Source organism: Amblyomma americanum, chromosome 5 (assembly GCF_052857255.1).
Source record: "Amblyomma americanum isolate KBUSLIRL-KWMA chromosome 5, ASM5285725v1, whole genome shotgun sequence".
Classification (NCBI taxonomy): Eukaryota; Metazoa; Arthropoda; class Arachnida; order Ixodida; family Ixodidae; genus Amblyomma; species Amblyomma americanum.
The window spans coordinates 78,564,513-78,576,289 of record NC_135501.1 but is presented as its reverse complement, the minus strand read 5'-3'; positions in this window follow the sequence as shown (position 1 = coordinate 78,576,289).

Here is an 11,777-nt window from a genome sequence, read left to right as displayed (position 1 = left end):
AAAGGCGGTCAAGGCGAGCGAGTTTGGGATCCTGTAAGGATCATCGAGCCGTTTCAGCTGCTTTGCCAGGAAATCAGATAGATTGATCTGCCGTGTGGCCCTCTCAGAAATTATGGCACGAAAAGGAACGCAGTCCTTGTGCGTTTTTGCAGTGAAAAAAACCGCAAGCTCTGAATTCTTTGTTCCTTTGATTTTCGCGCATAAACTGCTGAGGCCTTCCCTGTCTAGAATGGAGAGGGCTTTCCTTTTTGCTTCTTTGACCTTCTTGAGGTTGACAGGTCGAAAGTTTTTTTCCATGGCTTCGTTGGTCTTCACTTGGTATGTCCGGAGGTCAGAAACGACGAAACCTCCCTCTTTGTCAGAGATACAAAGCTTGAGGTTCTTACTTTTGTGTTTGTGCTTTTTGTTTTTATCTCCCACATCATGTTTTAGGTTTCTAGCCCTGTTTTAGTCGTGTCACTTTTGGCATTTTGGTTTAAATTCAACTTCAGGCTTTTAGCTCTGTTTTAGCCGTGTTAGTGTTGGCTTTTTTTGGTTTTTTTCAACTCTCGTCTCACCTGTAGGCGAAGGAGCTTTCATGATTTCGCAGCCTCATGTCCATCTTCATGTTAAACTTCTAGCTTTGTTTTGGTGTGAATTCTTGCGTGTTTTTCATTCATATATTCTTTCAGTTGTTTCGTGTTTTGTTTTTATGACGCGGCTTTTGCTCTTTCACTGTCTTTGTTGTGGCCTAGATCTTATCCTGTGACTACTCTTAGAACTGATTCTCGATCATGCTTTGGTTCTCATCACGTGCGCACAGTTTTGCAACGCGGCCTAAGATTGTGGGGGGCTCAGTGATTTCGCTTTCCCGGTAACGGCTGTTTCGTCTTTTGTTCTAAGGATTGTTGTTACATTTGCTTTTCGTGCGGCCTTCTTTCGCCATGCCCTTTGCCTTCTCTCCATCCTTCTCTCCATCTTTACCACTGTATATATTTCCGCGTGTTCCGCGCCTTTTCATTAAAGTTGTTAGTCAGCAGTGTGTTCCGTGTTCCATGTGTCTCTCTTCGTTTGTGTCCCAAAGTTCATGCTGGCCCAAATCATGGATTCATACCAACTGGCCCAGAAAAATGCCATTTTGCAGTATCTTTCTTGTTCGCTGGGCGCCCCTCTTTTCTTCTCTCTTCTTAAAGCCCCACCTTCTACTTTGACGCTCTTGATTGCGGACATCACCTGCAGGGCAAGACTGCTATCGCGCAGCATAAAGAAGCTGTGGACACAGGACGTCAGGCAGCTGTTCGGTCTCATCAACCCGTCTGTTGGCCATGGCAAAAGGGTCACGAAGATAGGAAGATCGGAAATGTGGCGGCAAGTACGCTTGCTGAATGATTTTCTGCGTGTCAAGTCCACATCCTTCAGCGCCTTTCAACACCTTTTAGCACTAGCCAAGCACTCAACGGAGCTCCTATGGACTAGAAGGTACATCCCTGTCCTAAAGCAGGGTAGACCGAAGAACACACCTCCCAACCAAGGCAAGATCCCCGTAGTAACCCTCGGGGAAGTTCAACTCACTTCCAAGTCAAGACAGTTATTGGAAAATGGCCCAAAATACGCAGTTCAGCCTCGGCTGGACAGAGTCGACAAGGTAGCAATTGTTCGGCGCATTGCGGGAAAAGCTCCGACGGAAGATGCGCCACGGATCATCAGCGAAAGCCTGGACAGCATTTCCCAGGAAAAGGCCAACGTCATGCCTCAGGTGGGATTCCGTTCCACGGTACTAGAACTTCGCCGTAAGAACCTCAAGCTTTGTATCTCTGACAAAGAGGGAGGTTTCGTCGTTTCTGACCTCCGGACATACCAAGTGAAGACCAACGAAGCCATGGAAAAAAACTTTCGACCTGTCAACCTCAAGAAGGTCAAAGAAGCAAAAAGGAAAGCCCTCTCCATTCTAGACAGGGAAGGCCTCAGGAGTTTATGCGCGAAAATCAAAGGAACAAAGAATTCAGAGCTTGCGGTTTTTTTTTTACTGCAAAAACGCACAAGGACTGCGTTCCTTTTCGTGCCATAATTTCTGAGAGGGCCACATGGCAGATCAATCTATCTGATTTCCTGGCAAAGCAGCTGAAACGTCTGCGGCTCGATGATCCTTACAGGATCCCAAACTCGCTCGCCTTGACCGCCTTTCTTAAAGAAAAAAGCAGTCAGATATCGTACAGCTTTTCCATCGGCATCCAAGAAATGTACTATGCCATTCCTCATCGGGAACTCATGTCGGTTTTGCGATCCACCATCGAAGAAGACGGTGCTGTTTCCTTTCAAAATTCAGCCGGAATTTCAACGGACACCTTCCTTGAACTGTTGACGTTGTACCTTGATTCGACAGTTGTAGCCCACAATCAAAAACACTACGTACAGAAGAGCGGTATCTGCATTGGATCGAAAGTGGCACCATAACTTTCCGAACTCTACCTTGCATCTTGTGATAGGAAAATCGACAGCTTCGTACGCGGCTATCCGGGGACCACAATCTTTCGGAACGTGGACGACTTTCTAATATCTTGCTCAATAAGTGCTCATGAAGCCGCCGAGTGCAACTTTGTAGGACGAATGCTAACGTTATTTCAAGAAAGCATGCCCGAATTCACTTTCACCCATGAACTCCCCGAGGGGAACCAAATTAGGTTTTTGGATCTCCGGCTTCTGCTCGAAGAAGGACATGCGTGCTGGCGCTATGAACCTCGCAGCAACAAAGGTTTCCTTCCCCATGAGTCAGCTCATTCTAAGACCGTCAAGAGGGCAATTGCGAAAGGGGCACTGAGGTCAGCGCTTGAAAAATCATGCCCGCACCAAATGGGCCCCAGCTTTTCGAAGCAGATCACTAGATTAAGGGCAGCTGGTTACCCCCAAGAAATGCTGATCACGGTAAGCGAGGCGCTGCTTCTCCGCTTGCCTCGCAAGGAATCTGCAACCCCGACGGGGAGGAAACGTGGACCAGCAAGAACATCGTTGTTGTACCCTACGTCCACGGCTTTACTCACAACCTCAAAAAGATCGCCGCAAAACAAGCTGTCAAGGTGGTTTGCTCTGCACCCAAGAAAGCATACAAGATGTGCCGCCAAGTTAACAACGAAGAGCGAAGGATGAGGTGCGCAGTAGACCACCAGACAAGATACGCAGATTGCGACGAAGGTGTAATTTATCATTTCCCTGTCGCATGCGGCAAATGTTATATTGGACAGACAGGCAGGTGCGTCAATGAAAGAGCTAGAGAACACGCAAATTCATTAAGAGCAACTGCCACATCAGGTTTCCTGGCTCTTCATTGCCGCCAGCCTAAGCACCCATGCACGGCCAACCTCGACAACATCTCAATCCTTGGAAGAAAGAAAGATAGGCTGGCCAGGGAAATCATCGAAGCTGTAGCCATCCACAATAAAGGGAAGGACTGCGTAAGCACCCCGTCAATTGCACTCTCAACCAAAGAAAAAACGTTCCTGTATGATGTTTGCCCTGTCCCATGAACCAGCCAAATTATACGCCCATCCTGTTCGGCACCGTGTTTGTGGTTTTTTGTTTTTTATCTCCCACATCATGTTTTAGGTTTCTAGCCCTGTTTTAGTCGTGTCACTGTTGGCATTTTGGTTTAAATTCAACTTCAGGCTTTTAGCTCTGTTTTAGCCGTGTTAGTGTTGGCTTTTTTGATTTTTTTCAACTCTCGTCTCACCTGTAGGTGAAGGAGCTTTCATGATTTCGCAGCCTCATGTCCATCTTCATGTTAAACTTCTAGCTTTGTTTTGGTGTGAATTCTTGCGTGTTTTTCATTCATATATTCTTTCAGTTGTTTCGTGTTTTGTTTTTATGACGCGGCTTTTGCTCTTTCACTGTCTTTGTTGTGGCCTAGATCTTATCCTGTGACTACTCTTAGAACTGATTCTCGATCATGCTTTGGTTCTCATCACGTGCGCACAGTTTGGCAACGCGGCCTAAGATTGTGGGGGGCTCAGTGATTTCGCTTTCCCGGTAACGGCTGTTTCGTCTTTTGTTCTAAGGATTGTTGTTACATTTGCTTTTGGTGCGGCCTTCTTTCGCCATGCCCTTTGCCTTCTCTCCATCCTTCTCTCCACCTTTACCACTGTATATATTTCCGCGTGTTCCGCGCCTTTTCATTAAAGTTGTTAGTCAGCAGTGTGTTCCGTGTTCCATGTGTCTCTCTTCGTTTGTGTCCCAAAGTTCATGCTGGCCCAAATCATGCAATATAAATCTTTAGCGCTGCACCCAACTTCTTCCCGTGGAATGGTCCGCGTCGCCATGTTAAATGGTTTTTTGCTGTGCAGAAACGCTGACGACTGGATGACTGACTGAACAGAACTAACGGACGTTTATATTGTCACGTAGTGGTGACGGCAGTCGAAGCAGCGATGAAGACGGACAAAAGTTCTAAAAGAAAACTGTTTATTGGGTTGACTTGCACCCAAAATGGACTGAATCACTCGGCGGCGGCGAAGCGACAAGCGTGCTCGGTGGTCGTCGAACAGAATGGCCGCCGCTGTCGGCCATGCTCAATTTAAAGCTGATAGCGAACTTTCGAGATAAAGCGTGCAAAGTTGCTTGAACATTCCGGAACAACGTAGAATCAGCGCTGCCAGGCTGCGATCAATCGAGATAAATATAGTCACGTCTTGCGTCGCAAACAAAGCGATAAAGTTGTGTGGCGGCAGATTTGAAGAATGAACAAACACTGCAAATGTTCGCGGCATTACTCCCCTCTCAAAGAAGCATCGACCCGATGCATTAAAACAAATAATGCGACGATTAAGAGATAAAACGGATCTTGCGAAAATAGAGTATGGAAATTTAGCGCGCATAATACGGCTTCAGATGGACTACATGGGCAACTTCTGGTCGTACGTGGCGTCGCTAAAATGCAGTCATTGCGTCATGGATGACTTCATAATCGAGTTCACCTAGCCGACGAAGAACCTTGTGCGGGCCGAAATAGCGGAGCAAAAGCTTTTCACTCAATCCACAGCGGCGAATGGGCGTCGAAACCCGTCTGGCGTCGGACCGCTGCTGATGTTTGATCCGTAATCGGGCAAGCCTTCGAGCTTCTTCTGCGCGTTGAAGGTAGGCGGCAACGTCGACGTTCTCTTCTTCTGTAACGTTGGGCAGCATGGCGTCTAGCGTGGTCGTGGCCTCCCTGCCATGGACGAGCCTAAAAGGCGTCATCTGAGTGGTGTCCTGCACTGCGGTGTTGTAGGCAAAGACGACGTATGACAGGACGACATCCCAGGTTTTGTGTTCGGCATCGACATACTTGGCGACCATATCGGCGATGGTTTTGTTCCGGCGCTCGGTCAGTCCGTTGGTCTTCGGATGGTATGCAGTGGTCCTCCGGTGGCTGGTTTGGCTGTACCGCTGGATGGCTTGCGTTAGTTCCGCCGTGAATGCTGTTCCTCTGTCCGTGATGAGCACATCGGGGGCACCGTGTCTAAGAAGAATGCACTCCATGGAAAATTTGGCGACTTCTGCTGCTGTTCCGTTCGGTAGGGCTTTCGCCTCGGCGCAGCAGGTCAGGTAGTTGGTCGCTATGATGATCCACTTATTTCCAGACGTTGACGTTGCAAAAAGGCCAAGCAAGTCCATGTCGATCTGCTGAAAGTGCCTTAATTGAGGGAGGTTTAATGGGGCTCAGAAATCCTGCTGGTCGTGTGGGAGGGGTCTTTCGTCGCTGATAATCTCGGCAGGTTTTCACATAATGTACGACATCGGCAGACAGTCGGGGCCAGTAATACTTGTCTTGAATGCGGCGGAGGGTGCGAGTAAACCCGAGATGTCCAGCTGTTGGATCGTTGTGTGAAGTGTGCAGAACTTCGCGGAGACATGCAGGTACAACAAGGAGGTAGGCTGTTTAGCTCACTGCAAAGTTCTTCACAAGCACCTCATTCTGCACACGGAAGGAAGGCAGTCTTCGCTTGAAGGAAGCGGGGGGTGAAGAAACCTTGCCTTCCAGGTACTCGATGAGGCGTTTTAGGTCGGGGCCCGAGCGTTGCTGCTGAGCAAAAGAGCTGGGGCTGATGGGTTCCAGGAAGGCGTCCTCATCGTCGTCCGGTGGCGGTGTATCTACAGGGGCTCGTGAGAGGCAATCGGCGTCAGAGTGCTTGCGTCCGGACTTGTAAACGACGGTGACGTCAAACTCCTGGAGACGCAGACTCCATCGAGCGAGTCGGCCAGAGGGGTCCGTCAAATTGGCAAGCCAGCACAGCGCGTGGTGATCGCTGACCACCTTGAACGGTCGTCCGTACAGGTAGGGGCAGAATTTTGATGTAGCCAGATGATGCAAGGTACTCCTTCTCAGTTGTAGAATAGTTGGCCTCGGCCTTGGAAAGGGAACGGCTAGCGTATGCGATGACTTTCTCCAGCCCGTCGCTTTTTTGAACGAGAACGGCACCTAGGCCCACGCTGCTTGCGTCGGCATGAACTGCAATATCGGCATTTTCATCAAAATGCGCGTGGATCGGTGGGGACTGTAAACGACGCTGGAGTTCCTTGAAGGCTTCTGCTTCCGGCGCTTCCCATTTAAACGGCACGTCTGCTTTCGTCATTTGGGTCAGGGGCTCGGCGTTGCGCGAAAAGTTTTTCACAAATCGTCTGTAATATGCGCACAGTCAGAGAAATCTGCGCACTGCTTTCTTATCGGCCGGCGCTTGAAACTGTTCAATAGCAGCTGTTTTCTGCGGGTCCGGGCATACTCCCTCCTTGCTAACGGTGTGGCCTAGAAACAGCAGCTCCTCGCAGGCAAAGTGGCACTTCCGTGCTTTCAAGGTTAGACCAGACGACATGACGGCGTCTAGTACTGTCCGAAGTCTTTTGAGGTGCTCTTCAAAGTTCGAGGTGAAGACAACGACGTCGTCTAATTATACCAGACAAATTTTCCACTTCAGGCCTGCCAACACTGTATCTCATTACTCGCTGAAACGTCGCTGGTGCGGAACAGAGACCAAATGGCATCACCTTGAACTCAAACAGCCCATCCGGAGTGATGAATGCTGTCTTCTCGCGATCTCTTTCGTCGACCTCAATTTGCCAGTAGCCGCTCTTGAGGTCCATCGATGAGAAATATTTGGCGTTGCAGATGCGGTACTGTGTGTCGTCGATGCGGGGGAGGAGGTAGACGTCGTTCTTTGTTATGTTTGCTCAAGCGGCGGTAATCAACGCAAAATCGAAGTGCACCGCCTTTCTTACTAGAACAACCGGTGCCGCCCAAGGGCTGTTTGAAGGCTGGATGACGTCGTCGCGAAGCATTTCTTCGACTTGGTCCCGGGTGGCTTGTCGTTCTCGCGGTGACACACGGTAGGGGCTTTGACGGAGTGGTCGGACATGTTGGTTCGTTATAATGCGATGCTTGGCAATTGGCGGTTGTCGGACCTTCGGCGATGTCGAAAAACACTCGCTATAGCTTGGAAGCAGATTGCGGATTTGCTCCTTTCTGTTCCAGGGCAGGCCTGGGTTGATGTCGAAAGTGGGCAAGTTCTCTTGGACAGGCGGATCTTCTGCGGAGGGGTCGGAGAGGGCGAAGAAGTCTCGTACGTCGGATATTTCGTCGAAGAAAGCAATCGTTGTTCCTTTGTTAATGTGCCGGTATTCTTCACTGAAGTTAGTCAGCAGTACTTCGGCCTGGCCATTGCGGAAATGCGCGATGCCTCTTGCGATGCTGATTCCTCGGTCTAGAAGCAACTGCATGTTCCCGTCGATGGCTTCAGCGTTAATGACTTTCCTGGCGCCTACGGTCAAGATAACGCTTGAACGGGGTGGGACGCTCACTTCTCCCAGGACACCCAGGGCAACGTGATTTTCCCGAGCTTTCATCGTAGCGACGGCTTCGTCCGTCGAAAGCGTGATCAGCTTGGATCGCAGGTCGATGATCGCCTGATGCTCATTAAGGAAATCCATACCGAAGATCACTTCGTGGAAGCATTGCGGTAGCACAACAAAGGTCGCAGGATAGGTATGTCCTTTGACAGTCACTCGCGCTGTGCATCGTCCTGATGGCGTAAAGAGGTGGCCCCCTGCGGTGCGAATTTGTGGGCCGTCCCAAGCCGTTGTGACTTCTCTCAGATGAGCAGCGAATGTTCCATTTATCACCGAGTAAACGGCTCCTGTGTCGACTAGAGCGGTAACTTTCTCGCCGTCGATAGTCACTTCTAATTCGGAGGTCCTGGCTCTTGCATTGCCTGTCGCTCTAGGCGTCGGGTCACGGCTTCGTCGCTTATGCGAGTCGCGGGTGGGGTGTGAGGTCGAAGCTTTTCTGGGTGGCGGCGTCGTTTTGAAGGCAGTTTGCGTCATGGTCGGGGTTGCCATTGTGTGCGGCGTCGGTGCAGCGAGTGTCGGTTCTTCATGCGGCGTCGCTGGTGCAGCGTCTTCATGGGGCGTGGTCGGTGGAGGATCTTCGGAGTTTCGCTCGTGAGCAACCTCACCTCCATAGTGTGATGTCTTTAGTTTCCCCTACGGGGACTGGGAGACCTTCCTCGTACCGCGACTGCGTAGTTGCGACGCAAAGCGCGAGGTTGACGGCGAAGGTGAGCGCGAAAACCGGTTCGGGGTGTGCTCCTCTAGACGCAGTTAATCGTCGATTTCCTGCGGACGTTGACCGAAGCGTGGTCGTGGGGCATTATTGGCAAATCCTCGAAGACCAATACGTCGGAACGGGCAGTGACAAAGATTATGACCGGCCTCACCGCAATGGAAGCACAACGGACGGTTGTCGGAAGTCCTCCATGCGTCGCATTTCCTGGCGCTTGAGCGTCGATCGTAGGCTGGGCGGGCAGGGGCAGGGAGATGGCTTTCGGGAACAAGTTGTTCATGTCGGACAGGATGCAGGGGTTGTCGTTGGGGCTGAGAAGTCCTTACCTCAGCGGTGTAGGTCACAGCCTGGGGTTCTGTGGCCGTCGGTGTGCCAAGTGCCTGTTGCAATTCTTCCCTTACCACATCCATCAGAGTCGCTCCTTGTGACTGTGGGGAGAATGGCAGTAACCGGCGTAGCTCCTCTCGGAGTATTTCGCGGATAACTTCCTGCAAGCTGTCGCTTGTGGTGGCCGTCGTGTCGAACGGATTACACAGGCACAGGAAGGGCGATTGTACTGCCGAGCTCGGAAGTCGAGGGTGTTCTCAATCGTGCAGGCTTCTTGCATGAATTTCTCGACTGTCTTCATCTCCTCGACGGAACCGCGGACGGGCTCATTTGGAAGCTGGATCCTGGACTCGATGAGTCGTTCGGCTCTTTCTTTTCTCACGACACTGGTGAATACCTTCAATAGTTCTCTCTTGAATAGCTCAGATGTCGTAAGGGACGACTCGTAGTTTTCGTACCACGTACCTGCGGAGCCATCCAATGAGAAAAACAAGTGTCCAATTTTTGCCGCATCATACCACTTGTTGAATGACGCCATGCGCTCAGATTGGTCCAACCATTCTTCAGGGTCTTCGCCTAGGGATGTATTGAAAGTTGGCGGCACCCGCGGCTGCTGCAGTGTCATCGGTGTCGACATCTTCGGCGAGGTTGCGGTGTCTGTAGCGGCGTCTTTTCGCTGTCTGGTGCGGTCCGGCAGGGTCCCGAACTCAGGCTCCTCTCCCTGGAGACGTCGGCTGGCTCGCTGAGCTGCTGGCTCGTCCTCGGGTGCGAAGCGCTGAGGGCTGGCTTCACGACTTGAAGGGGGCGTCCGGAACATGGAAGGGTTCCCCGGACCTCCGCCAGATGTCACGTAGTGGTGACGGCAGTCGAAGCTGCGATGAAGACGGACAAAAGGTCTTCTAAAAGAAAACTGTTTATTGGGCTGACTTGCACCCAAAATGGACTGAATCACTCGGCGGCGGCGAAGCGACAAGCGTGCTCGGCGGTCGTCGAACAGAATGCCCGCCGCTGTCGGCCATGCTCAATTTAAAGCTGATAGCGAACTTTCGAGATAAAGCGTGCAAAGTTGCTAGAACATTCCGGAACAACGCAGAATCAGCGCTGCAGGCTGCGATAAATCGAGATAAATCTAGCCGCGTCTTGCGTCGCAAACAAAGCGATAAAGTTGTGTGGCGGAAGATTTGAAGAGAACAAACACTGCAAATGTTCGCGGAAATATAGGCATGAGTGCGAACCTGGTGTTGCGGTTTTGTTTTCACTTCACTGTTTATATTTTTGATAGAAGAGGTGTGAATGTGTGGGTGAGTGTGCGCGTGCGCCAAGGTAGCGTCCAATTCATGCAGTGACGCAAAAACACGGAGCTCCCACTAGGCTTGTCGCAAGCTTGGATAGGCTAAGAAGGGTAGGTTTTATCACGCTGTGTGCCATTTCATGATTACAGGACTTGTAAAGAGCAGCACGCAGGCTGCTTTTTGCGATACCCCTTTTAACAAGCTTGGAATGAGCTGATTGGTGGCTTCAACTTGCTTTTTTTGAGCGAGGCTGATACCTCCAGCACGCTTGGGTTTCGCGGACCACAATACAGATATCAAGGAATTGCAAGGAACCTTGCGCCGGCACCTCATGGGTGAAGCTAAGGCCAAAAGAGCACTCGGAGAAGATTTCTAGAGCCCGGTGCACCGCTGTCATACCCCCCTTATGCGTAACCCCTTTCAGGAAAATAGCTTAATCATCCACGTATCTAAAAACCTTAGCCGAGTAGGCTGTGTCAAGGCGTTCATCAATTCGCTTGTCACAGTGAGATAAAAATGTCACTCAACAAAGGGGCTATGCAAGAGCCAATACAAACGCCGCTCTTTTGAATGAAGTTTTCACCTTCAAAATTGACAATGGTCGATGAAAGATAAAATCTAAGCTTTTCTAAAAAGTTATATACACTTAATCCGCATGCATTCTGGAAGGCCACAGGACCATAGTCATCAATTGTATCTTTAAGAGCTCAAAAGAGTTTGTCCTGAGGTATTGAATAAAAGAGGTCGGTTACGTCTGTTGAGAAAGGGAACAAGGGTTGGTTCGGGCTTTCGTGGTCACGAAGAAATGCTATAACCTCTTCAGAATTCCTCATCATGAACGGGTCCGCTATTCGGAGCATACGCAAATGTTTTTGTAAAAACTTGGATAAAGCCCCCTGCCACGTATCCCGCTCTGAAACAATGGCTCTAAAGGGAACGCCTTCTTTATGAATTTTCGCGGAAAAGAAAATACTCAGTGCCGCGCTCTTTTCCCCTTTGACAGTTTTCCCAAGATTTGCCAGGTTGTGCCTGCCACACAAAGCCAACGCTAGTTTTTTCAGCTTAGGAGCGCTACACTTCGTGGCGAAAAGTTTTTGAAACAGCTTCCTTCGCTTTTTTACGATAAGGTGGAATAGGTAGAACAGCGAAGCTACCCTCTTTATCAGAAATCATTAAAGCGAGATCATTGTGCTGGAGATATTCAATGGTTTCTCTAACTTGCAGTCGATCTTTTTTACTGGCCTTCTTCGACAAAAGACAGTTAACACCTTCCGAGATGCACCAGCCTTTTTCATCTTCAGGCATACGTCTAGCTATATCCTTAACTAGGGACAAGAGTTCCACTGGAGAGACCTTAGGCTCAGTGTAGAATTTGGGGCCATTGGGCAACACCTTATCAACAAATTTCGGCACAGTGCACGGACCGACGTAGGAAACTATGTCGGTCCGTGTCCGCGAAACCCAAGCCTGCTGGAGGTATCAGCCTCGCTCAAAAAAAGCAATTTTAAGCTACCAATCAGATCATTCCAAGCTTGTTAAAAGGAGTATCGCAAAAAACTGCCTGTGCTGCTTTGGACAAGTCATTTAATCATGAAATG